Here is a 26,629-nt window from a genome sequence, read left to right on the forward strand (position 1 = left end):
CAATGCTGTGAGAGAAATCTCCAGCACCGCCTCCATTTTCACCTGGAATGGCCTCTCTGCGTCTTCTTCCGGCGCTGGCATCAAACTTCTAGGCATGCGCAGTCGGCTATGCAGTCAGAGCCGAGTGTGCATGCCCACGGCCATTTTCTTGTAGCCGCTTACCCCAGCTTACTATGCAAGCAGCCACAAGAAAATGTCCGCTTACACAGGAAAATTTCCATGGGCATGCGCAGTCGGCTCTGCCCGAGGCCCAACGGCATAGCCGACTGCGCATGCCTAGAAGTTTGAAGCCAGCGTCGGAAGAAGATGTAGGGAGAGGCCATTCCAGGTGGAGATGGAGGCAGTGCTGGAGATTTCTCTCATAGCATTGGGGACGCCCCCAGGTCCTCTGTATGGGGGGAGAGATCAGGACAAGTGGTAAGTAGGTCCTCTGTATGGGGAGAGACCAGGACAAGTGGTAAGTAGGTCCTCTGTATGGGGGGAGAGATCAGGACAAGTGGTAAGTAGGTCCTCTGTATGGGGAGAGACCAGGACAAGTGGTAAGTAGGTCCTCTGTATGGGGAGAGACCAGGACAAGTGGTAAGTAGGTCCTCTGTATGGGGAGAGACCAGGACAAGTGGCAAGTAGGTCCTCTGTATGGGGAGAGACCAGGACAAGTGGCAAGTAGGTCCTCTGTATGGGGAGAGACCAGGACAAGTGGTAAGTAGGTCCTCTGTATGGGGAGAGACCAGGACAAGTGGTAAGTAGGTCCTCTGTATGGGGGGAGAGATCAGGACAAGTGGTAAGTAGGTCCTCTGTATGGGGAGAGACCAGGACAAGTGGTAAGTAGGTCCTCTGTATGGGGAGAGACCAGGACAAGTAGTAAGTAGGTCCTCTGTGTGGGGGGAGAGATCAGGACAAGTGGTAAGTAGGTCCTCTGTATGGGGAGAGACCAGGACAAGTGGTAAGTAGGTCCTCTGTATGGGGAGAGACCAGGACAAGTGGTAAGTAGGTCCTCTGTATGGGGAGAGACCAGGACAAGTGGTAAGTAGGTCTTCTGTATGGGGAGAGACCAGGACAAGTGGTAAGTAGGTCCTCTGTATGGGGGGAGAGATCAGGACAAGTGGTAAGTAGGTCCTCTGTATGGGGGGAGAGATCAGGACAAGTGGTAAGTAGGTCCTCTGTATGGGGAGAGACCAGGACAAGTGGTAAGTAGGTCCTCTGTATGGGGGGAGAGATCAGGACAAGTGGTAAGTAGGTCCTCTGTATGGGGAGAGACCAGGACAAGTGGTAAGTAGGTCCTCTGTATGGGGAGAGACCAGGACAAGTGGTAAGTAGGTCTTCTGTATGGGGAGAGACCAGGACAAGTGGTAAGTAGGTCCTCTGTATGGGGGGAGAGATCAGGACAAGTGGTAAGTAGGTCCTCTGTATGGGGGGAGAGATCAGGACAAGTGGTAAGTAGGTCCTCTGTATGGGGAGAGACCAGGACAAGTGGTAAGTAGGTCCTCTGTATGGGGGGAGAGATCAGGACAAGTGGTAAGTAGGTCCTCTGTATGGGGAGAGACCAGGACAAGTGGTAAGTAGGTCCTCTGTATGGGGAGAGACCAGGACAAGTGGTAAGTAGGTCCTCTGTATGGGGAGAGACCAGGACAAGTGGCAAGTAGGTCCTCTGTATGGGGAGAGACCAGGACAAGTGGTAAGTAGGTCCTCTGTATGGGGAGAGACCAGGACAAGTGGTAAGTAGGTCCTCTGTATGGGGAGAGACCAGGACAAGTGGTAAGTAGGTCCTCTGTATGGGGAGAGACCAGGACAAGTGGTAAGTAGGTCCTCTGTATGGGGGGAGAGATCAGGACAAGTGGTAAGTAGGTCCTCTGTATGGGGAGAGACCAGGACAAGTAGTAAGTAGGTCCTCTGTATGGGGGGAGAGATCAGGACAAGTGGTAAGTAGGTCCTCTGTATGGGGAGAGACCAGGACAAGTGGTAAGTAGGTTCTCTGTATGGGGAGAGACCAGGACAAGTGGTAAGTAGGTCCTCTGTATGGGGAGAGACCAGGACAAGTGGTAAGTAGGTCTTCTGTATGGGGAGAGACCAGGACAAGTGGTAAGTAGGTCCTCTGTATGGGGGGAGAGATCAGGACAAGTGGTAAGTAGGTCCTCTGTATGGGGAGAGACCAGGACAAGTGGTAAGTAGGTCCTCTGTATGGGGAGAGACCAGGACAAGTGGCAAGTAGGTCCTCTGTATGGGGAGAGACCAGGACAAGTGGTAAGTAGGTCCTCTGTATGGGGAGAGACCAGGACAAGTGGTAAGTAGGTCCTCTGTTTGGGGTTCAGTCTATGACAACACTGGTCTCGCTGACTTTTCACCTAAAATGACGTCGGTCAGAATGACATCGCAAAAACAAGTGAGAGTGGCACAAAGGCTGATGTGTGGTTATTATGTGTCAGCAACCATATTACACACATTGCTGTAAAAGTATGTGCACGATATTTTATAATACGAAAAGAATGCCAGAATCGCTGTGAAGACTGACACTTAAAAGGGAAAGATTCCCTTTAAAAAGAGTGTAATAAAACCAGATTGTGAAATCTATCACTTTTTTCTAATTTGCTTTTGTTTTTTGATTATAGAATTTCATTACATTTTTGTACATGATTATGGGGGCTGCCATTTTGCTGGAGCTGGTCCACACTGAGGTCTATGGGAGAATTTTCTTGGCATGGTCTGTGCAGGATGAAAGGGGGGGGGGGAGAATATAGATAAAATGTGATATCATCTATTGTCAGTAGTGGAGCTAAAGATGGGCAGCTATGGGTGTTATCTTTAAAGGTGTGAACTTCTATTGTGATACTGTGTCTTGTTTATGCTGTGTGAGGTCACCTGTGCAAGTGAATGAGTGTTTCGGATCATGATTACCAATCCACAGGATAGAGTATCAGAATCTGAATAGTGGGTATTAGATGCGGATCAGCTGATTTGTCTGCCAAAAGCTATCCATAGGCGCAAATGAATGAGACCAGAGCTGCAGTACCCAAAGTGCAACTGCTGCAGAGTGGGGGCGCAGAGAAACACCCGTATACTACCTGCCTCATGTGAACATTACCAACATCTGGCCATGCCATTTTATACACAGTCACCAAAAGCACATCAATTTATCGGCATGCTTTTCTAGCAAGGCTTGCTGGGACTTGTGGTTCCCGCCAGCCAGAACACCAGAATCGGCCACTACGGAGTTAAACAGCCAAATCATATGAGGGCAGGAGGTGCAGCTGGTCAGTGAGAGAATGTCTGAACCTAGACTGATCCACAGATTAACACCAAGATCCCACTAAGCTCCTTGCGGAGTATAACAGACTTAAGTCTTGTGTGTGAAGGTGCATGGTATGATGAAGACAGCCCCCTCCATCCAGGAGGAAGGCTCCCGCTCATAAAGCCACCACGCCACAGCAGGAGGTGGCAATATCCTGTCTTTTGTGGAATTGTACAGGAGAAGACATATGGTGACTCATCCCCGAGATGAATCAGTGTCCTAAAAATGGTTGTTTCCTATTTCACAAGTGCGACCGACAGCACGCATTAACCCCCTCAGCACCAGCACAGCGTCTACTAATGGAAAGCGGAGATTGCCATAAATTATTCCTCTGGTCCTGCCCCCATCATCATGTAACGGACTCTGTCACCAGAACCCAAATCATCAACTAAGTCCCAAAGCCTGATTCAGTTTACCAGGCACCCCCCTCATTGCGCCAAAGAGCTCATCTGCATATTGACTAAATATTTCAGCAACAGACGCTAGGTGCACATTCGCGACCGGCTCTTCGATATTCAGGACAGAGAGTGAGACCTCAAACAGCAGTGACACTGACAGTCCATTGACTATAATGGGGTCCCGCTAGGTGTCCGCCATCTTCATACCATGCACAACTTTTCTCTAGGCCTATTTTTGGCAGCCTCAGTGTGGCACGGTTGAGAAGCCAGGTTCTAGTGACAGTCTCTAAGATAGCTGTCAGCTATTAACTACTCCTAGTGTCAGTATTTACTTTGTTACTAGCATTAGATTCATGAATGAGTTGCATTACATGGAATTTATATGGCAAGACGATAGATGCTCCCTATGGGGAAGGTAATCTCTTGCCACCAGTCCATGTTCTCTAGATGTGTCTCGCCGGCTCCTCAATGAACTGTTCTTTTGTAGAACTGAACTATATCAGATGGAGTCTGTATTGTAGCCCAAAACATCAGCCAAAACATCCGGGTCTTATTCTGCCAGATTAAACATATTCCTGCCAAAGGGAAGTTGGAGAAGGCAGTCTACACATGGCGAGGCATGAAGAGTCACCGCCGGCTACATATGTTAGTACATATCATTAGAACACGTGTAGCCTACAGTCTGCTGCTCAGTTAGCGTCTATGGACATATGTTACATGCAGGAAATCCTATCCTACTAATATTATAAATGGGAAAGTTTGTATGTTTGTGTGTTTGTTCCTTAATCACACAAAAATGGCTGAACAGATTTGAATGAAATTCGGCACATAGATAGATTGGAACCTCGATTAACATAGGCTATCCTGGTAAATTACATTAGCAAAAGTGGAAAGGGGGAAAAGGAATATCACAGCCCACACGGAAACTAATCTTGATAGTAGATAGATGTCAACAATACAAACAGCTGACAAAATATGTTTGTGGAAATTCAGATGATTTGGTGCTTCAAATACATAAATACGATCCCTTTCGGTGTAATAGTATATCATAGTATAGTTTGCACATACAAATACATCCTTGTAATGAGACCACACTCACGGTTAGCGGAGGAATGATCGGGTGCCTGGATGAAAGAAATCCCCGTCGACTCGGAGTGTCTCGTGATGAAGAATTGAAAAAATCCGGCATCCACGTGCATAAAATCCAAATGCTTTATTAGGAAACGTAAAAAAATTTTTTGTCCATACAATCAGTGAACATCACTCCCTACCCCCGAACACACCACGGAGAAGTGACGTTGGCTGACGCGTTTCAACACATGCGTGCCTTAGTCATAGCCTGATCGTATTTGACACCCAACCCCCTTTATATCCCAAAACCACAACTGTAACAAATAAACACTAATTGAGTGAACAAACACATAAAACAACTCATCAGGTTAAAAAATATATAGAGGAACGGGAGACATGAAAACTGCAGTTGTTTACAAAAAATAATCAAACAACAAAAAATAATGTATTCTCCAAGAAACCGCATGTTGGAAAACGCATTGACCACATAATTCAAAAATCTGTAAAAAAGAAGAATCAACAGTCTATACTACATGTCAAGACCGTAAGTATTAGTAGACAAGACCAGTAATGATGATAAGAGTTATTCTTCACTTGTGCATGATAAGCATAATTTGTAAGCTAACAAGCAAACGGTCCGGGGTGGATCCGTACGATGTAAGATCCCACCTATTGAAACCGAAATACATGATGGCTACATGCACAAACTAATTTATATGGATCTAAATTAAAACCCATATAATGCCAAAGAATGACCAAAACTATAGTATGTGATACATAACCAACCCTATCTAACTAGTACAGATGCCTTTGCATAATCTCCATCTTTTGTGTGCACTGAGCGCATGCGCCATAGTACAAAGTGGGTACCGACGGGGACCTATATCCAACCCCCTACCATGCCAGGAATAAAAATGGCCGATAGGTCAATGAAGGTTCCAGTTGCGCATGCGTATACTGATAAGCTTGACTACGCATGCGCTTGTCAAAGATGCACGGCCACATCATCCCCTGGACATGGACACCCATGCACAAGCGCAAGCGCATGCGCAATCTCACACCCATCGCAACAAGAAAGACAACAACGCTGAAGATAGATGAATGGAAGGATACCGAAGAGACCAAACCCAACCCACCTAGGTAAGTATTGTGAAAACCAGATTGTATTTAATAAATATATGCCAAATCATTGCGTTTATTGAAACCTGCCGGCTGTCTGGTACCCAGATTCAAAATCCATTTTGCCTCAGCCAATCTGAGCAAATGTTCTCTGTCCCCTCCTCGCCTGGGTCTAGAGATATACTCTATCGCCCTAAACGAAAGGAAGGACAGGTCACCATTATGTTCTTGGATAAAATGTTGGGATATGCCAGTAGACTTTGTAGTGGTCGTGTTATTAATACTGTAAATATGTTCCGCTATTCGAATTTTGACTGGTCTGGTGGTGCTACCAATGTAATCCTTGTCACACCCAGTACATGTGATTATATAAACCACATAGTTGGTGCAACAATTCAAAAATGTTTTGATTGGAAATGACCTAGTTCTATCAGAATTATGGAACACTCTACTTTTGCTGGCATACTTGCAAACCCCACAGCGGTTCAATCCGCATTTAAAAAAACCTTTGAGATGTAACCAGGTGTAATCATCTGTAGATGGTTTAGTAGCAAAAAAACTCGGGGACAGAACATTGCCAAGGCTTCTGCCTCTCTTGGCAATGAAATTGCATCCCTGCTTCAATAATGGATTTAGAATGGGATCTTGGTTCAAGATAGGTAAATTTCTTGAAATTATATTAGTTATCTCTTTAAAATTGTTGTTATATCTTGTAGAGAAATAAATATTAGATCTTTTATCTTTAATTTCATTCTCTTTACCTGACTGTACTAACAGCTGGCCCCTATCTTTTTTGGACACTATAGCTTCAGCCCTATCCAGTGTCCAACGTGGATAACCACGCTCTACAAACCTACTCCTGGCTTCCCTGGCACATTTGTGATACACTTCAGAATCTGTACAGGACCTCTTGATCCTGGTCAATTCCCCAACTGGTAGAGATCTGACTGTGTGTCTGGGATGTTGGCTTGTGGCGTGAAGAAGGGAATTACCCGCTTGTGGTTTCCTATACAACTTAGTGGAAACTCGACCCAATTCTGCATCCCCATGTAAGGTGACGTCAAGAAAATCCATCGTATCCAAATGATATCGAAATGTAAACCTGAGATTGAAGGGGTTAGCATTAATATAATCCACAAACTTGGGTATAGTTTCAACTGATCCCTTCCAGACTAGCAGCAAATCATCGATATACCTCCCGTACCATGCCATAGAGTACCTATACGGATTGTCATCACAATAAATAAAAATCTCCTCCCAGAATGCCATTACGAGGTTCGCCAATGAGGGCGAAAATTTCGCCCCCATTGGCGACCCGCATATTTGGAGGAAGTGCTCCCCATTGAACACAAAATAATTGTGGCTTAAAAGGTACTCTATGGCGGACAGGAGGTATTCGGAAAATTCAGAACTCAGGGCAGAATATTTCCTAAGGTGATATGCAATGGCCTGTAATGCCACCCCATGTGGAATTGACGAGTAGAGCGCAACCACATCACATGACAGCCAAGTAAATTCCCCCCTCCACTGGAACCCATCAAAAGATCTTAACAAATCTTTTGTGTCCTGGATATAACCAGGCACACGTATAACGAGGGGCTGCAAGATCTTGTCTACCCACTCACATAACCTTTCATTTAGGGAACCTATACCAGATATGATGGGTCTCAGTGGAGGGGGGAACCGATCTTTATATACTTTTGGCAGGCCATGGAAGACTGCCATGACCGGACAGTCAGGTAACAAAAACGATTTCTCTTTTTCTGTAAAAATTCCCAATACGACACCCTCCGACAACAGTCTACCCAAAACATTTGAAAACTCCTTGGTTGGATCAACCTTCAAACGTCTATAAGTACCCGTATCATCAAGGATTGAATATACTGATGTTAAATAATCAATAGTGTTGAGGATCACAATTTTGCCCCCCTTGTCTGCGGCACGAATCACAATCTCTTTATTGCTACTAAGTGCACGCAGGCTTGCTCGTTCCTGAGCGTTCAAATTATCCGGAAATGACAGAGTTGGAAGACTAGCATATAATGAAGTAAGATCGTTCTCCACTGCCTGTTGAAAAAAATCCAGAGCTGTAACTCTGGAATTAATGGGGTTAAAAGTTGGATTAGATGTATCCACCTTTGTGTTAATGTCGACACAGATTTTATCTGTCGACAACTCCTGTAAATGTAATAAACTAACCTGTTCCTGAAACATCATATGCTCAAATTCATTAGAAACATGATATGCTACTCGGGGAGGCTCATCTACTGTATTAAAAAAATGCCTTTTAACCGTGAGAGATCTTACAAACCGGTTTACATCCAATAATACCTCAAACAGGTCAAAATTAGCTGCAGGAACAAATCCTAACCCCTTTGACAAAAGAGACAAATCACTATGCGATAAAGATTCTTTAGATAAATTAAGCACATTATTAAATTTTGGATCAACCGGGACAACAGATATCATAGAATCACTACAGGTGCCCTCCACATTATCAATTCCAGGAGTTCGATCAGCAGGAACAGGAAGTGTAATCAGTTCACTGCGAGTGGCCTCCACATTATATTTTGAGATGATATTGTTTATTGGAATATGGTTCTTAACAGCGGGGCTTATTTCAATCGATGATAGAGGTGTAATCACAACCTCTGATTCCTCCTGATGTTGTAATATGGACGTCTTCTTGTATCTCCGCCCTGCTCTGTGTTTTCTCCGTCTGTGTCTCTGGACACACCTCTGTTCACATATCTCGGTTTCCCTTTCGCTTCTAAAAAAGAGGAGGGTGAGGATTTTCCTCTAGCTCCACCCACAAATTCATCCGGATCGGAGATGTTAATTTCCCTACTAGATGAATTGAAGGAAACAGATCTGTGAAATCTACGTTTTCTGTTATTTCTATTTCCCTTGAGAATTGACTTGGGTGTACTGGAGAATAGAGCAGATTCATTCCACCTGTAGACTTGACCCTGGTCATAATCCTCTTTGTCTCTTTTGAATTTAGATTTTTTCATATCAGCAATTTTATTCTCCATATCCTTAATACGATCCAAAATCTTATTATGATCTTCTTCAAAGCTTGTAATCCTGCTGAATTTTTTCAAATCCTCCTTAGCCACGGAAATGTCCTTGTTGAGGGCGGACAATTTAGTTTCCTCATACTTGATAATCAATCCAATGAGTTTGAGCGAACATTCAGAAAGAGCGTTTTCCCACTCCGTTTTGAATTCCTCGCAAAAAACAAAAGTTGGAAATTTCTTTATGCGTAGTCCTCGTGGGACCATTTTTTTATTAAAGTAAGTTTTCAATGACTCATGGTCCCACCAAGTCCTGGTTTCCTGAGACAATAATTTTTGATATTTGGATAACAGTGTTGCATAACCCAGTTCTTGATCAGTCGTAGCTGATTCCAAATCAAAAGCTTCCCGCATGGTAAATTACATGGCTTCACAACTGTTATGAATTTATGTTCATATACTACATTACACTGTTCTTATCTCACCTTCTGAGAAAGCCAGGCCTGTTATCTCTAGTGTAAACACACACTAACCCTCAGTGGATTGTGTACATACATTTGGATATTATCTGATCTGGTCGAGGCACTGCAGACACACTGACATGGGCAAACACCTTTATTCCAAATTGGCAGTTTCTTAAACTTTAAACATGCCAGGAAAAAGAAAATCTAATATGTCACAAACAAAAAGAGCTATGAAGGAACCAGAAGTCACAGAGTTCTCCTCGAGTGCAGCTGAGGGGGATCATCAATCCCAACAACTCACTCATTATATGGCATCGCAGTGAGCTGCTGAGATGCTGGAACAATTACAGGCACGGTGCGAGGAACAAGTTCAGTGACAGGGCAGCTTGAGAGCTGCTGAAATGCCGAAGCAGGCGGATCATCAACACCCACAACACGCTGATTATAGGACGTCCCAGCGAGTTGCTGCAATGCCCTAACAATCACAGCCACAACGTGAGGAACAAGTTCAGCAGCAGGCCAGCTTGACAGTTATCAAAACGATGGAGCTGGTGGATCATCAACACAAACAACACGCTCATTATATGGCGTCCCAGCGAGCTGCTGAGATACCGGAACAATCACAGGCACGGTGTGAAGAACAAGTTCAGCAGCAGGACAGCTTAAGTGCTGACAAAACGCCAGAACAGGCATACCATCAACGGCAACAATTTTCCGAATACGCTCATTATATGACGTCCCAGCAAGCTACTGAGATGCCGGAACAATCACGGGCACGGTGCGAGGAACAACTTCAGTGCCAGCCCAACTTGAGAGCTGCCGAACCGCCAGAGCAGGCAGATCATCAACAGCAACAACACGCTCATTATACGGCGTCCCATTGAGCTGCTGGAACAATCACAGGCACAGTGCAAGAAACAAGTTCAGCAGCAGAACAGCTTGAGAGGTGCTGGAACGCGGGAGCACGCAAACCATCGACGGCAGCAATTGGCTAAATTTAGGTGGATCATACACACCAACAACCCGCAGACGAAGTCGCGGGCAGAAGTTAGTCCTTCATATATATTAGTCATTACATAAGGTGTGTGATCCAAAATCCCTGCAGGGCTGGCAGAAATTCCTAGACAGCAGTCTGCATTCTGACAATCTAATAACACAATGAAAACTCTCAGAAAGGCTGACTCTTGGAGAAGACCACCTCCCCTTATTTGTGTGTTGGATTTTCAGGCTTTCATGCTTGCCATATTCTTTGTGAGGACCACCTACCTAAAAAAAACCATTTGCAATTTTGGGTGGTCGCCTCAAAGAGGTTTCATTGTAGGTATGTCATGTACGTTCTCGTGTTTCCTTAGGGTAGGTCAATATCTGATTGATGGTGGTCCGACATCTGAGACATCCGCCGATCTGTGGTGCTTACAAGCTTCTCTCCTGTGCCAATGACATCTTTTTCAACGGTCCCATAGTACAGTAGAGATTCAGTCCTTAGTGAGCGAGAAAACAATGCAATACCAAGTACTGCCCCAATGTAACGCATGGCACTGTGCCACAGCAATAACCCGAACATTGAGGACTCTTCAACCAGTTCATCTGTGGGGGTCCAGAATGTTGGACCCCCACAGATCCCATACAGACTGGGGCATAACTTGAGGAAGTGCAGAGGGTGCAGTCGCACCAGGGCCCAGGAGCCTTAGGGGGCCATAAGCACTGGTATCAGTATTGAGATTGCAGCTTCCATCTGGCCCATAAACCAAGGAGACCCCAGATTACCCTAACCACACTAAGGGGGATTAAACTCCTCAGCCCCGGTAACCATCACTATCAAGAATTTGTTGTAGAGATGAAATAGAGGGCCCGGACAAAAGATTACACCGGGGCCCACAAGACATTAGTCACGCCACTTAGAATGTAGGGGAAAATGACTGAACTAGGACTACAGAGCTAGGCCGGTGTTTGTAGTCTCTTGCCATGGAGACACATTTTAGAGGCCTAGGGACAGTAAACCGACGTTGTGCAGATCCTTTACTATTTACGTTGTAGACGATTAACAAGTGATTCTAATTCTACATTACTGTGAAAGGGATAGAACAAATTAAGGCAAATGTGTGAAGAAGGTGCTCAGTCTATTACCGGTATGTGAGTCATTTACCCGAGCGATGGGTCATATGAGGCGTCACCAGGAGACCAGGGAAGTGTCCAGAGACGTTAGAGCCAGACGTACACCGGGGCACATGGTATGGGAGTGCAAACTACCTCACGAATGTCACAGACGCTTATAGGGATCCCAAGACCAACATAAAAACCTGTCCAAAAGGAAAGGAAACCTGCTAAGCAGGGCTGTGGAGTAGGAAGGCCAAACCACTAAGCCCCAACGCCTCCATAAATGGCGGACAGAGGTCGTAAAGATCCTCCAATTCAGGATTATATAGTGATGGATTCCTAGGACACAATCTAAATAGGTCTAATTATACAATATTCTAATTACTTATCAGGGTCTTGCATTAACACCTTAAAGGGATTGTGCCATTATGGACACTTGGGATTTCAACGACCCGATCCTTTTGTTTGCAGAGGGAGAGCCAATGCCAGATGTTCTCCCTTCTATTATGTACAGCTGGGCTGAGAGAGCTTGTGTATAGGAGTAACACACACACTTATACCATGTGTATGGCAGTCTCTAGTATAACCACAGTACACTTTGTACCCAGGATGGAGCTGAATGTTGAAACCTGAACAACAGGTCAGACTTTGTGTCAATTTTGGAACAAACACCGCTTACGATCGATATTGAGGACGGATTCAGCCAGTGGGTATATGACAATGAATTCCTTCCTCGATGCCTCTGCAATGCACGGAAATGCTACATTTTGCACGGGGGCATAGTGCACATTACTGACACCTGCGGCGGAATACAACCCAATACAATCCACTGTTGTGAGTCAGTAGTCACTTCAAGGAAAGGGTAGGGTTCTGCAATGCAAAGATTTACAAAGTCGTCCATAAAAATAGCTTCTCTTATCGTAACTACTGAAACATAAATGGAGGAGAAAAATTTTTTTTGCTTCAAGATAGTTACATATAGTGACAAAGTAGATGAGGTTGGATGAAGACATCAGTCCATCAAGTCCAACCTATAACCCTACAGTGTTGATCCAGGGGAAGGCTAAAAACCCCCATGAGGCCAATTGCCCCATTTCAGGGGAAAAAAATCCTTCCCGACTCCAAATCTGGCAGTCAGTATAAAACCCTGGATCAACGTGTCCGTATCATTCGGTTCTTGTAGTGGTTTTGTCTATGGAGACTTACCCATCGGCCAGAGTGGAAAAACTCAATGTGGATGATCCCTTTTTCCCCATATATTTATATACACATATATATGGAAAAATGGTCAGGAATGTGTTATTACGCCTCTGTACTCACTGGAGAGAAGTCACCGCCAGTTGCGTCTGTCAGCATCTTATTCTCCTCTCCTTATCAAGAAGATGGTACACTCATTGAGAAAACAAAAAAAAGATGCATGAAGGAGTATTTGGAATGGAATGAAACTTCCTATGTGTGAATGGAATGATGGCAAGATGGGATACGTTTGGACATGGAGGCAATGACAACTTTTGGGGCAGTGTTTAGCTCCACAGCAAAGGCAGGATTGAAGCTCTCACCACAAGGCGTCCGTAATCCAAACCAAACGTCAATGGATTCCAAACACAACTTGGATTTGTCATGAATAAATGATACAGCTCTAGTCCATAGCAGCGCTGGCTATAACAACCCTCTGTACTGGTGGTCTGGGTCGGCTGTGCCAAGACAGCATGCTACTGCACCCAATAGCCTAGATGGTGGGCAATCCATTAATATGACCGTCCTGGACAATGATGCGCCTTCTCCCATAATCTGTCAACTTGGGCAAATCATCTGTATAGTAGAGCTATGCCTAGCAGTCAGAGGTATACTGTCTCAGAGGGGCCTTTGGGAAGCACTTTAGGGCCAAGGTCCCACACTGCAGACACGCAGTACAATACCAGCAAAATTAATTACATTTTGGTTCATCGACACATTGCAGAAAAAAATGCAGCTTTTTTGCAGGTTTTTTGTTCAAAGTGCATTTCGCATGTGGGGGTCTTAGATCTCGTTCATATCTACGTCGGTAATCCGTTCAAAGGAGTCCGCATGGGGACCTCCCCGAACGAACTACCGAACGCATTGGCAAGCGATGTGCAGTGAAAGCACACGGACCCCATAGACTATAATGGGGTCCGTGTGCTTTCCGCACAGTCTCCACACAGAAAAAGTAGTTTACGATCTACCTTTCCTGTCCGCATGACTCGTGTGGAGACCATATGGAAAGCACACGGACTCCATTATAGTCTATGGGGTCCATGTGCTTTCACTGCACACTGCTTGCCAATGCGTTCGGTAGTGCGTACCGGGAGGTCCCCATGCGGACTCCCTGGAACGGATTACCGACACAGATGTGACCGAGGCCTTAGCCTTACACCATCTCATGGCAAGTCCCAGTGTCTATTCAGACCACACCTGAAACAATTTACATATCTGACATAAGTGCACTCTTAGTTTTACAGGATAGATCTAGATCCTATCTAGACAAGTTTTCCTTTTATTTTGTCATAAATATATAAATACAAACACACACCCATCTGTGATTTTATATATATATATATATATATATATATATATGCGCTAATATAATTTTATTACACACCCTAAAAATCTAAAAAGGAATAAAGGAGCAGAAACACAATCAAACGACTACATAATATAAAACAAAAAACCCCACACCCTAGATCGTCATGTAGACTATGATCACAGTGGCTGATATTACCGGAGGCGTGCGCCGCACTTACCAGTTCTCAGTAAAAAGATGTATGGCCAGCATGGATATAAAAAAGGCTGTCAAAGTAGACTGCAGGCAATACAGACCAAGTATGAATCTACCCTAAAATGTACGTATGTGTCCCATACTGAAATACAGCTTTCCATAGACAAACCCTATAGGCTACGAGATCGCCCTTAGGGTTATCGTCTGGGAACTCTTGTCTTTTTGCTGCATCAGTCCTACAGAGTCCTCTGTACCAGCAGGCAGGAAAGTGAGAAAAGTATGCGATATGGAAGCTGCGGTAATGTATCAGCGGTCATATAGATCATCTCTACATGTACATATAGCCACACGTGCAATACAAGTACTTCAGTGCAGAAAAGCAATGAAGGGAACAAGCTCTCTAGGAGACGGTACCAGATTGCTAAGAAAATCCTTCCAAAAACCCACTAGTGAGAACAAAGACAGTGCCCAGACATGGTCCTCCCCGCTCTGCCCACACCACACACACAGCATGTGCCAGTCACATATATACAACACACCAAAAATAGAAAAACGGGAAAAAAAAACATTAGAGGATAAAGAAAGAATAACATTCAGAGCCAAGAGAAGAGATCGGTGAGGCATGTGGTCAGTGAGGAGGATGAGACCACCGCACACTAAGCTCACCTTGAAGGCAGGTCAAAGAACATGTGTCTTCGGCGAGAATCGCTCTGTGTCTGCGATCGCTTCCAGCATGTCTGTGTCATTATACAATAGCACAGCATGCTTATTTAACATGCCGGAAGACTCTGCTGCATTGCATAAGAGCCGGACCGTCCTGGCTCGCTAACGTCACTGCAGTCTGGCTTGAATCATCTTAGAGTGCCATCCAGTGGTGAAGGATTGGAACAGCAGTGATCTCAAGGGAATGGCATCTCCCCGGGTTACCTGGTACTTGGAAACGAAATTGTACTCAATGGGGGAATTCATTGTGAAGGGAACATTTTAAGTCAGTTTAGCTGGAATCTGCGTAGACGAAATTTGTGCCAAATTTAGCAAGTGATGCGTGAAGTTGGATTAATACGGGAAACATTGCGGCTCAGTGGTTAGCACTGTAGCCTGGCAGAGTTGCTAGGTTCAAATCCAACCAAGGACAAGATGTTATCCCCGAATTTCAGTAACCAAGGACATACGGATAAGGAATTGAGATTGCGAGACTTATATGGGACAGTGACTGACAATATCTGTGAAGTGCTGCAGAAGATAACTGCAAAAAAATAAATTACCGTATGTTCACACTGAGGAAATTGGAGCTGATATTTCAGAAAGATTCTCAAAAATCAGCTCAGGCTGTCCAGACCGAATCTACACAGCAAAGGTATCATAGGTGGAAAGGCAGGACCAGAATCAGAAGAGGAATCCAAGGCGAAACCGTCTCAAAATCCTTTCCATACTCCGCCATGTGAACCTAGCCTAACACTTCAGTCCTAGGAGGTTACACCTCTCCTTTATTGGAGGAAAATTTTGCTTTTTTTTTTTTTTTTTTTTTTTATAGGCGCATTTGATAAATCTGATATAAAGACAGCTGAACACTCACTATCCAAAAAAGTCCTGCATGTCCGGCCAAAATAAACCCAGTTTCCCCGCGGAGAGGCTGCATATGACACCGGTGGTTTGCTATTAAAACCCATTCAACTGAATGGGTTTTAAAACTGACCGCCATGAAGCCGTCCCCTGTCCAGTTCCACCGATGCATAGGACGGAAACCCGGCGGAATGACACAGAGCGCACAGGGGCGCAAGTGTGAACATCCCCTTAGCTGTGCTAAACAAATACAACAACTGAGCTGTTGTGATTTTTGTTACAATGTATCAGTGCAGGTAATACGGACTCACCTGCATGTAATGCTATTTAGAGTACTGCCTACACCACATATAGCTGTATCTACCATATACTGTACGTCGTCAATCTGAAATCATGAATGAAAAAGTCCTGCAAAATGCAGAACTTGTCATTGTGTGATCATTAGGTTTTAATGCAGGGGTAGACAACCTCCAATACGCCAGTTGTTGTGGAACTACTTCTCCTAGCTTGCTCTTCTTTGAGCTACACATGGACAGCAGCTGGAGTATGGCTGATACACGTGCTTCGGAGGCTCAAAATCTAATATAAAGCGTCCCCTTCATGTCATGGCAAAAAGACGGTGCACTGAATTCAGTGCATTTTCAGCTCTGCCGCTAACTTCCCCCGTTGCAGAGATATTGGTGCCGTTCATTTTGGCTATAGATATCACTGCACAGTTAGAGCGACCCCTCTCACAGTACACTTCTACAGACAAAAATAGAAAATCAGGGCACGCTTTAATTGTCATCCATAAAAACAGGCACTTGAACAGCATTTACAGTCGGGGGTAGGGCAGATGGAATGCACAGAACAATGAAGCGACGACCGTTTCGTGCTAAACGCACTTCATCAGGCTTCCCAAGATTCAGGTATCTCCACCTGACATATATATCAACCATGGGACCACACCCACGTCGACATGTAAATAAACAATTCAAACAACACAAAAAACATTTAAAACATGTTAAAATAACTTAATGTATTACATTAATATTTCTTACTTATTGCTAACTTTATTTCAATTCTTTCCAACTTTTTAAACTTTTTCAGCCCGTCAAAGTTTCTAATAGGCTGAAACAACCTTAGCTCCGCCTCCTCTAGTTGGCGGACTTGAAGGAGAACTGCACAGCTAACGCGGACTTACTAATGTAAGAGCTACTCTATTCATTCCAAAGGGCCGCCGGCATGGTCTATTGGAGGCTGCCTACTCACTGAGCAGCCAATCAAAAAGAGAGTTACTTACTCCCATTATAACTACAGGCGCCTGATCAACGCCACTACTAATACAGCTTTTAACTAATGGACCTGAAAGAAAACTGCTATCAACATAGTCGGACATTCTTATATCCACATTAGCAGCAGATGAATACATTTTATTCCTCAACTTATTATCAAAACAGTAGATCAAAAAAAAGAGCTGCAGAACTCATGGTTGATATATATGTCAGGTGGAGATCCCTGAATCTTGGGAAGCCTGATGAAGTGCGTTTAGCACGAAACGGTCGTCGCTTCATTGTTCTGTGCATTTCATCTGCCCTACCCCCGACTGTAAATGCTGTTCAAGTGCCTGTTTTTATGGATGACAATTAAAGCTTGGTAAATTTTACTGCTGACTGGTGAGTGCCCTGATTTTCTATTTTTGTGCTACATGGGACTGTTATATATCACCTATCAGCAGTGAGCACCACCGGAATGCCAGATCATCTAGTTTGTGATCCAGATTTTTGGTGTATGTATACACTCACAGAATGGTGCCGTGTCTTTGCACTTCTTTTGAATTTTTATACACTGCTATGGACTTCACCGTTAGCTTTGCCATACTATATAAAACTCCTTACCTAGTTTTGGGGATATTATCACTTCTTAAGGAGAGATCACCTTCAGAGATGTATGGAGACTTACATCACTCCACTGGGGGAATTATGGGAAAAGATTTGCAAATTTTTCCCACAATTCTCCCAGTGGAGCAAAAAAAGCTTTTGTAAGTCTCCATACGCCTGTGAAGGTGATTTCTCCTAAAAGAGTGATAATATCCCCAGAACCTGGTCTAGAAGTCTCATCTCTGCCAAATCAGTTTTCCCTACGCTGTGCTGAGGAGATCCAACCAAACCCCACAGCTGGGATATTGATTTGGCTAAATCCTCACATCATAGCAGTAAAAACTGGTTGAAAAAAGTTGGGCATGATGTTCAAGGGAGCTACCCCTAGAGGGCAGCAAACAGAGGCACTGTTTTCCTATTTACATCTTGGGAAACAGATTTGCATATTTTTTCCCATAACTCCTTACTTAAGAAGACACAAAAGGTCCTCTTTAAAGTCAAAAATGGGTATTACCTGCTCAGTCCTTTATCACCCTTTTACCAGTCTGTATGGGACAGGCAGAGACGGCTAGGATCAAGGAAAGAGTCAAGCTTTATACATGTGTGCTGATCCCTATAACGGAAGTAGCTTATTAAGACTGGTATGTAGTATGTCAGTCTTAACCAATTCCCCCACTAGCACAGAGTGTGTCTGAAGGTATTTCGAGCACACCCCGACTCATCAGGACTGACACTTACACCATGCCCCTTACGTTACGCTCCACCGTCATAACTTTTTGCCAGTTTTGTATACTATTTCCTAGTGTATTAATAGTAATAAATCCCCCCCCCCCCCCGTGTTACTCAGCACACGTTAAGGCGACATGTGAGAGTCTTCTGATTTTAGAGAACCTCTTTATTGCTTCATAAAAAGGCAATTATTTCAGTCTTTATTCTCCAACCACCACCCTACATTCCTCAACAAGCAGGGGAGATCAAAGGAAAACTGCACAGAAAAAGCTTAATAAAAAAAATATTTTATGTAAATGTGTGAAAATTCAATTTAGGCTTTAAAGAACATAGAAGAAATTCCAGAATGATCTTCTCCTGACTATTAGTCATGGGTAATGATGTAAGTTGTGATGACTCCTGCATGCTCTAAGTGTAGGCTGGAAGTCAGAATTGGTGAGTATCAGCCATTATAAGGCTTAGTGGTCAGAGTGAAAATTACAGATCATAAACGGTGACGAGGAGGACAAAAATATAAAATTATATATGTTAGATACACACACACACACATATATATATATATATATATATATATATATATATATATATATACACATACACACACACACACACACACGTGGAGGTCAGTATCTGATATTGGTTGAGGGATGTATTGGCCAAAAAAAAAAAAAAAAAAAGGCAAACAATGCTCCAACATGAGAAACATAGGACATAAGTAAGACAGCAGTCACTCTAGCGTTTGGCGACGCCATCCCCCATACCATGTAAAATATGCAGAGAGGAAAAGAGGACTTTTCTCTCCGCAGATTTCAGGAGGAAACCCAGCCGACCCCATTATAGTCTCGGTTAATGATTTTTAAACAGATGGGATTTAGTTTTTAAAGTCCCCAAGCGGACCCAAAGAACGGAACCCTGAATGCTAATGTGAACTAGCGTAAAACGTAACTTTTAACCAAAAAAAAAAACAAAAAAAACTAATGGTGGAAAACCAATATAACTATGACTAGGGGGCTTATGTCCTGAAACAGGTAAGTGAAGTTATATGAATAGTTTTCCTTCAATCTTCTTTTTTTTAATCTACATGAATTAAAAATAAGTTTTAGTTATCTTGGATTTTTTTTTTTGTATAAACACATTGTGGTAGTTACCAGGGTAGTTGCTATTCTAAAGACGAAACCACATACTTGGGATACCTGGGACATGGTATGGTATACTAGGCAACTGTATCAAATGCCAATCAAATCATAGAAGCTTTATTGGCACGTCTGAATAGATATTTAGCATTGCCATGTAAGTAAAGTGGAGGGGAGAGTTGGTGGCAGATGGACACGTATTGGGCAGCGATCTCCACAGTGGCCTCTTCTTCTCCCAGTAGGATGTAGAGTTTCCTCTTCTCGTCTGCAGATATGAAGTCTGGGATGTGGGCAGAGAGTCTTTGGTAGTAGAAGGCCCTCACAGCTGAGTATTTGGTGCAGTGTAGCAGGAAGTGGGTCTCGTCTTCTAGGGCCCCCTGGTCACAGTGCTGGCACAGTCTGTTCTCCCGTGGCTTGTACGTCTGCCTGTGCCGCCCCGTCTAACTCTCCAGGTTGTGGGCGCACAGTCTGTACCGGCTCAGGGTCTGTCTGTGTTTGGGGTGGCGTATTCTCTCCAGGTAGGTGGCCATGGTGTACTCTCTTTGCAGTGACTGGTACACGGTGAGTTTTTTGGAGTTATTTATTGTGCTTCTCCAGTTCTCGATGTATCGCTCTTTGTCTCTCTCAATGGCCCCTTTTATTTGAGCCTTGTTCAGGGCATGTTGGGGGTTTTGGTTTGGTGGTTGGCTGTTGTTTGGTTGGGGGGCGTCGGGTTTGCACAGGGCTCTGTGGCTCAGCCAGGCTTGGTGGTGGTAAGAGCCAGGACTGCTGCCCTGTATGTGTGTCCAGAATTTTAGCGCCCTCTTCTGTATGGTGAGCCATAGGGGAGCCTGCCTAGCTCTGCCCTGCAGGCCATGTTTGAGGTGCGGCGATGGACATGGAGGAGGTACTTGCAGAACTCTAGGTGGAAGGTCTCTGTTGGACCAATCTGAATAAAATAGCGCAACTGGGACAAACATCAAGAGATTTATGAAGAGACTTGCATAGATTTCCATTGTAACTCATGCCAGAAAGAAACTCAATTGGCACAAGATATGACACCTCAATGGCATCACTCGGTGTCGCTTACCATAGCAATGTGGCCTAGCGCGAAGTATCGAGCCTCTGTGTCTAGCGACTCAACATGTTTGCTCAGATGCTCGTGTCACGACCGGTTTAATTCAAAAACAGCTATGAGGATCAAGAAGAGACAGGGACGACTAGAATAACCTCTCTAAAGTCTATGTAAAGATTAAAATATCTCTATCTATCTATCTATATACACACACACATATACATGATCTAGGCAATGATAGACTCCCTTTACGCTAGGTAAGTGGCTGTCGGCGTCACCTACGTGTCCCGCGCCCTTGCTCTCCAGTCCTTATCTCCTTGCACCCCACAGTAATATTCGTGCTCTAGAACAGTAAAAATAATAGATGGCAATACATTTCCAAGAGACAGGAGAATCCTAAAAATAGCAGGTGCATTAGTTATCAGGCACCTGAGGCGGTGCAAGTACATTACATCTGGATGGCGGCCAAAGTATGTGAACTAGGCAGCGATAGCACTGCATGGCATAGAGAGGAAATCTGCTGGCATCTAGTGCCCACACAGCTTACCATGAGGTCTACCCAGGGGAACATGGCTAATTGACGTTACATTGCCTCCATAGACATGGCCACATCATTGGCAGATTCCAGAGAACAACGCTCACCTATTCTTGTTCTAGTGATGTTAAGGGGCACATTATAAAAGAATTGACACAACAAAAATTGTGAAATAGAGTCAGGGGGTGTGCCCACTGAAATATTTAGAAGCCATGACTCATGAGCACATCGAACATTTAAAAAAAAAAAAAAAAAAAAAAAAACTTAATTGTCATTTGGGTTCATATCTGCGTCAGAGTCTGCCAGAAATCAGCAGGGGGGAAACGTCTCAAACAAGGACTTTTCTTCGCCGCCGCACCCGACTGACCCCATTTTAGTCGATGGGGGTCTGCCGGTCTCTGTGTGTAACCACTGAACCTGAACAACAAAGAGCCAGCGCTTGTGTGAACCTCGCGCAACATATGGATGTTCAGGCCATACTTTCAGGCCATGCAAAAAAATGCAGCACATCGCAAAGTCTGAACCTGACCTGGAAGGGGTATTGCCACAAAATAATTAGGAATCGTCTGTAGACTCCTCCTGTAGTGACCATAATGGCTGCCATAAGTGGCGGTCCACCACAAATCCCAACCCATATAGGAAATTAAGATGCTAGAATGTGCTGTCAGCCAAAGAAAAAAAACTTTTGCATTTACTATTGCAGATTTTGTTTCATATTTGATGAAGAATTTTTCATGATTGAAACATTAGCGCGCGTCCTTCAAAGTATTGAGAACATGTTTCTAATGCTATGGAAACTGACAGAAGGACTCGGTGTTACTAAAGGATCTGTCTCCGGGAATCCAGAACGCCGCCTTTAAAGCAGGATCTGAAGAGCTGACGAGTACAGTCAGCCACATGCACGTCTCCTGTGGCATACGAAGGGTTAACCATGAGCTGCACCCTAACAATTACTCATAACATCATTACAGGGACCACACAACAGCCGCGCTCATCTGATAATTACATTAAACACCATGTTCGCTACTTAATCCCAGCCTCTGACGAAAGCTTGTGCGGTTTTTGACGCCTCTTGCCTGCGGCTTTTTAACTCATTCAGAACGGCACAAGTTGGCACAATATCCTACTAATATTCTAAATGTGAAAGATTGTAGGTTTGGATGTTTGTTCCTCAATCACTCAAAAACGGCTAAACAGATTTGCCTCAAATTTGCCACATACATAGATAGGAACCCCGATTAAAACATAGGCTACTTTTTATCCCGGTAAATGACGTCCCTACACGACTGCTATGAAGAAATTTAGGTTCACACAGCGCTAAAGGACCTGTGATGATGTCATCACAGGTCCGTGAGCCGTTCTCTGATAGGATCATGCTAGGCGGTGGGCAGAGCTACACACTCATTTGTGGGCGGAGCTATATAGGATGAAGCCAGACAGTGTGAAAGGTGAAGAAAATGGAGTCTCATGGAAGATCAGGAGACTACAGAACATGCAGGCTGTATCTGGACAAGAGGAGTATATCGGGTGTAGAGTTTCAGCGAGTACGATGGGGAATGTGTTGTTCTGCCTCTGATGGAGGAGGAGGGAGAACTGTGGCACATTTCAGCAACATTTGTTCAGCAGTTTGTAACACAGAAGCTGCTCAGACACTTTCACACAAGACAACCCCTGTAATCCAAATTGCCAGATGTAGTAGAGCTGAGACAGTGCGGTAGCAGTTTGTGAGCGTAACACGAGGCCATGTGCTGTTCGGACTCTGCTGTGGGGGAAGGGCAAACTGTGTCAAAGTCCAGCAGCAGCAGTGTCTAACACAGACGCTGCTAGGACATTCACAAAAGACAATCCCTCTGATCCAAATTGCCAGATGTAGCAGAGCTGAGGCAGCGCGGTAGCACAGCTTGCTCTGCTCAACATAGGGATGTACATACAGCTGTGTCTGCTGCACATATGCACAGATGTAGCAGAGGTGAGACGCGGACGCAGGCGGATCATCACCAACCGCATTTCACTAAATATAAGCGGCTCATCGCCAACAACAACCCGCAGACAAAGTCGCGGGCAGAAGCTAGAATTATATAAAAAAAAAACTCCTGTCTTTAATGTCCAATAGTACATTAAAAAGGACCTTATACCACCTTCAGCAATTCTAGTTTGTAGCATCTGTTAATAGGCGTCACTCCACTGTATCCAGCACAGTTGGAAATCTCTCTCTAGCCCCCACCATCTCTGAGTAACAAGCACAGGTAGTTTTGATGATGTGCTATTTAATGTCTGTAATGTCAGAAGGGGCGGTGTCAGGCAGGGGGCGGGATTCAGAGCTCCAATCAGAGGCAGCCAGTGTCAGAGCTCAGAATCACACCCCTTATCTGCTCCTGCCTGACACCGCCCTCCTGACAGTACAAAGCCTAAATAGTACATCAGACACCAAAACTATTGCTCAGGAATGGTTGGGGCTAGAGAAATACACCATTCCATAGCCATGAGCAATATAAAAGGTGTCATTCTCAAATTCATTTGTTTGTTCAAGGACTATTAAGATTTTTTTTATTTTTTTTTTTAAAGCACAATAACTTGACCACATTAGCAGCGGAAACTAGGTGGCAACATACTAGTCCAATGGCTTTGTTACACCCCTAGCAGGAGTTGGCAGACATTCATTCATTTCACATAACCAAAATGTCTCACCAGACATGACGGCCTGCTGACCACATAAGCTCTGCTAACAGGTCTCTGCTGTGTAAACCCTGCAACTACAATACCCACTCAGCAATAGAGCAGGCGCAATGGTTAAGTACCCACAATACCACCACAGTGAATGCTGGGAAGGTGTTTAAAGAGGACCTTTCATGTCCTCAGGCACATGCGGTTTTATAAACCGCTAGAAAGACAACAGTGCAATGAACACAACGCACTGTCAGCTTTCCTGTTATGTGCCCCGGGGGCTGGAGATATCCTTGCCGTTATAACGCGAGAAACGCCTAGTACTGGGGGGCATGGCTGGGCAGTAAGGAATGCCCCCTCTGACAGTACAGGGCTATGGATGGGTGCAATCCACAGGGGAACATTTCTCACGCCCTTCTGACAGTGAAGAGATATTGGTAACGGCACGGATATCTCCAGCTCTGGGGCACATAACGGGAAAGCCGACTGTGCACTGAATTTAGCACACTGTTGGTTTTCTAGCGGTGTATAAAACCACATGTGCCCGAGGACATGAAAGGTCCTATTTAAGGCTAAGGCCCCACGTTGTGGAAATGCAATATTTTCTGTTGCAGAGCTTATTGCGGTTTTTTTCTTAGTTTTTTTGTTTGTTTTTTTGAGCCAAACTCAAAAATGGCTACAAAAGGAATGGGAGAAGCTCTTATACTTCTCCTTTCTGCTCCTGGCTTTGGCTCAAAAACTGCAGCAAAATCTGCAAAAAAAAAAAAAAAAAAAAAAAAAAGCTGTGTTTCCGAAACGTGGGACCTAAAAGGGTTTTCTGGAACTTTAGTATTGATGACCTATCATTTGGAAGCAGGCACAGCTTCATGCCTCGTGTAGTGGCTGAAACCTCAGTTCCATTCAGTGAGTTGCATGGAGCTGCAAAATAATAATTAAAAAAAAAAAAAAATTTGAATGATGGAGGATAGGACGGTCACGAGCTGTGTCCACATTCCAATACTCAAGGTCTCGGCAAACGTCTGCCAGGGTGCAGCAGTGGTATCAGAAAGATGGATACTGGATGCGGGGGAGGGAGGGAGGACCACAACTTTTATCACTAAAGATAAGTTGTTTTTTTTATGCCTTTTACAGCACAGTTGTAATAACCCAACTCAGACGAATTCCCAGAATCCCATATCCGCACACCCAAACATTATCACAAACTTTCAGAGAGACTCTTTGGAAATTTCTAATAAGTTACAGTATATTAGAGGGACGGGCCAGGTGGTTATTCCACTCTACACTGGTCGCAGTGTGCAGCTTCATCTAATCATTACACCCTGGGCGGCTGGTGGATAGGAAGGGCATCAGGCCAGCTTCTAGTCAAAAGTATCAAGTTTGGGCTACAAAATGAATCAACTCACGTTAGACCCAGCCTCATGGGTGGAGATGAATCTCTTGGCTTTGTATCCACTAGTTCCACCATCGGTGTGTCATTTTTCAGTACCAACTAGGGTTGAGGGATCGGAAAGGATCGGATTCCGATCGCCGATCGAGTAAATATTGCGATCGGAATTCCAATCCCGATCTTTTCCGCCGGGATCGAGGTAGGAGGTTATTTCCCACAATGCTTGGCTACTAGCCAATCATTGTGGGAAATGTTATAGTATCAGATGAGCGAGTACTATTTGAAACTCCCATTTCGTATAGCATGCACCCATATAGGAATGAATGGAAGCGGCCGGCACACAGACTTTGCCGGCGTCCGGCCGCTTAACCCCCTGTATGCCTGCTGTGTCCATTCATTCCTATGGATTTACTGCAGCATCCCCCAGTACTCTTTCATAGACGAGCACTAGCAGGTGAGGAGGGGGCGTTCCTCCCCGCTCACACAGTACAGCACTATAGGCGCTGCTGTGAAGAAGGACGTACCTGACTGACTGTCCGCACCAAATAGCTCTTCACCGGGGGCACAGATCGGGAAAGCCGACAGTGCGCTGAATTCAGTGAACTGTCGGCTTTCCAGCAGTATATGTGCCCAAACCCATGAAAGGTCCTCTTTAAGTACAGTACGTCAGTATTTTTTTTCAGATTGAGAAAAATTATATTTTAGGGGTCAGAAAACCATTTAAGGCTGAGGCCCCATGAGCAGGAAATGCTGCAATTTGCCCATGAGTTTACAGTATGGGCAAAGTGGATGGGATTCTAGCGAATCCCATGCCCACACTGCAGTAAAAATCGCCGTGCAGACACGCTGGTATTTCCAAAGCCAGTGCGGTTTTGGATATCACATAATGTCAATTATACCTATGGAAATGCCAGCGGTTTCCCCATAGGTATAAGTGTAACAGAAAATCCACGGAGGAAAATTCTGCCAACTTTCTGTTTTAGGGCTAGTTCACATGTGAAAAATCGCCGATTTTGGTCCAGAAAAAAAATGCTTCCTAATTAGGAAGTGGTTTTTGGACTTTAAGGCGTTTCGTTGGAGCGTTTTCTGGAGCGGTTTTTGGTAAAACGCCAGGTGGTTTCCCCTCAGTGAATGGACTATAAAAAAAAACGCCTCACGGTTTCAGTCGCAATTTATGCCAAAACTGCAGCAAAAAAACGCAAGGCGGTTTTTTTCAACCTCCCATTGACTCCCATTCATTTCTTCAGGCAGAAAACGTCTGAAGAAAGGTCATGTCGCTTTTTGGCAAAATCCGCGGTCAAAATCCACTCCATTGGCCCCGTGCGAACTAGCCCTAAAGCGCTGCGGCTAGAACAGCAATGAGTTGACGCCACGGTTTTTGCCACAGCGCTTTTTGTCTGCGGGACATCCCGTGGGGTCTTAGCCTAAATCAGCATTATGTGTTTTGCTTGGGGGACAGTGACTACTAATAACAGCTACTCATGTATGGTAGCGCCTTCTGTCTTTCACAAAGGAA

The 26,629-nt window shown here is 44.5% G+C and overlaps 2 protein-coding genes and 1 long non-coding RNA gene across 4 annotated transcripts in view; 1 reads left to right on the top strand and 2 right to left on the bottom strand.

Moving 5' to 3' along the window:
- LOC142202762 (uncharacterized) overlaps window positions 1-26,629 on the bottom strand; it is an 827,816-nt gene that overhangs the window by 758,267 nt on the left and 42,920 nt on the right. The window lies entirely within an intron of this gene.
- Window positions 1-26,629, top strand: part of LOC142202758 (gastrokine-1-like) — a 474,099-nt gene that overhangs the window by 84,918 nt on the left and 362,552 nt on the right. The window lies entirely within an intron of this gene.
- The window catches only part of SLC23A2 (solute carrier family 23 member 2), an 84,336-nt gene that overhangs the window by 52,701 nt on the left and 5,006 nt on the right, over window positions 1-26,629 (bottom strand). Inside the window, exon 1 of one of the 2 annotated variants that reach the window (XM_075273028.1) lies at window positions 14,856-15,118. The exons of the other annotated variant lie outside the window; for it this stretch is intronic. The gene's annotated coding sequence lies outside the window, so the exon portion shown is untranslated. Of the gene's footprint in view, window positions 1-14,855; window positions 15,119-26,629 lie in introns of those variants that run through there. 2 annotated transcript variants of the gene reach the window in all.

This window comes from Leptodactylus fuscus, chromosome 5 (genome assembly GCF_031893055.1).
Source record: "Leptodactylus fuscus isolate aLepFus1 chromosome 5, aLepFus1.hap2, whole genome shotgun sequence".
Lineage (NCBI taxonomy): Eukaryota > Metazoa > Chordata > Amphibia > Anura > Leptodactylidae > Leptodactylus > Leptodactylus fuscus.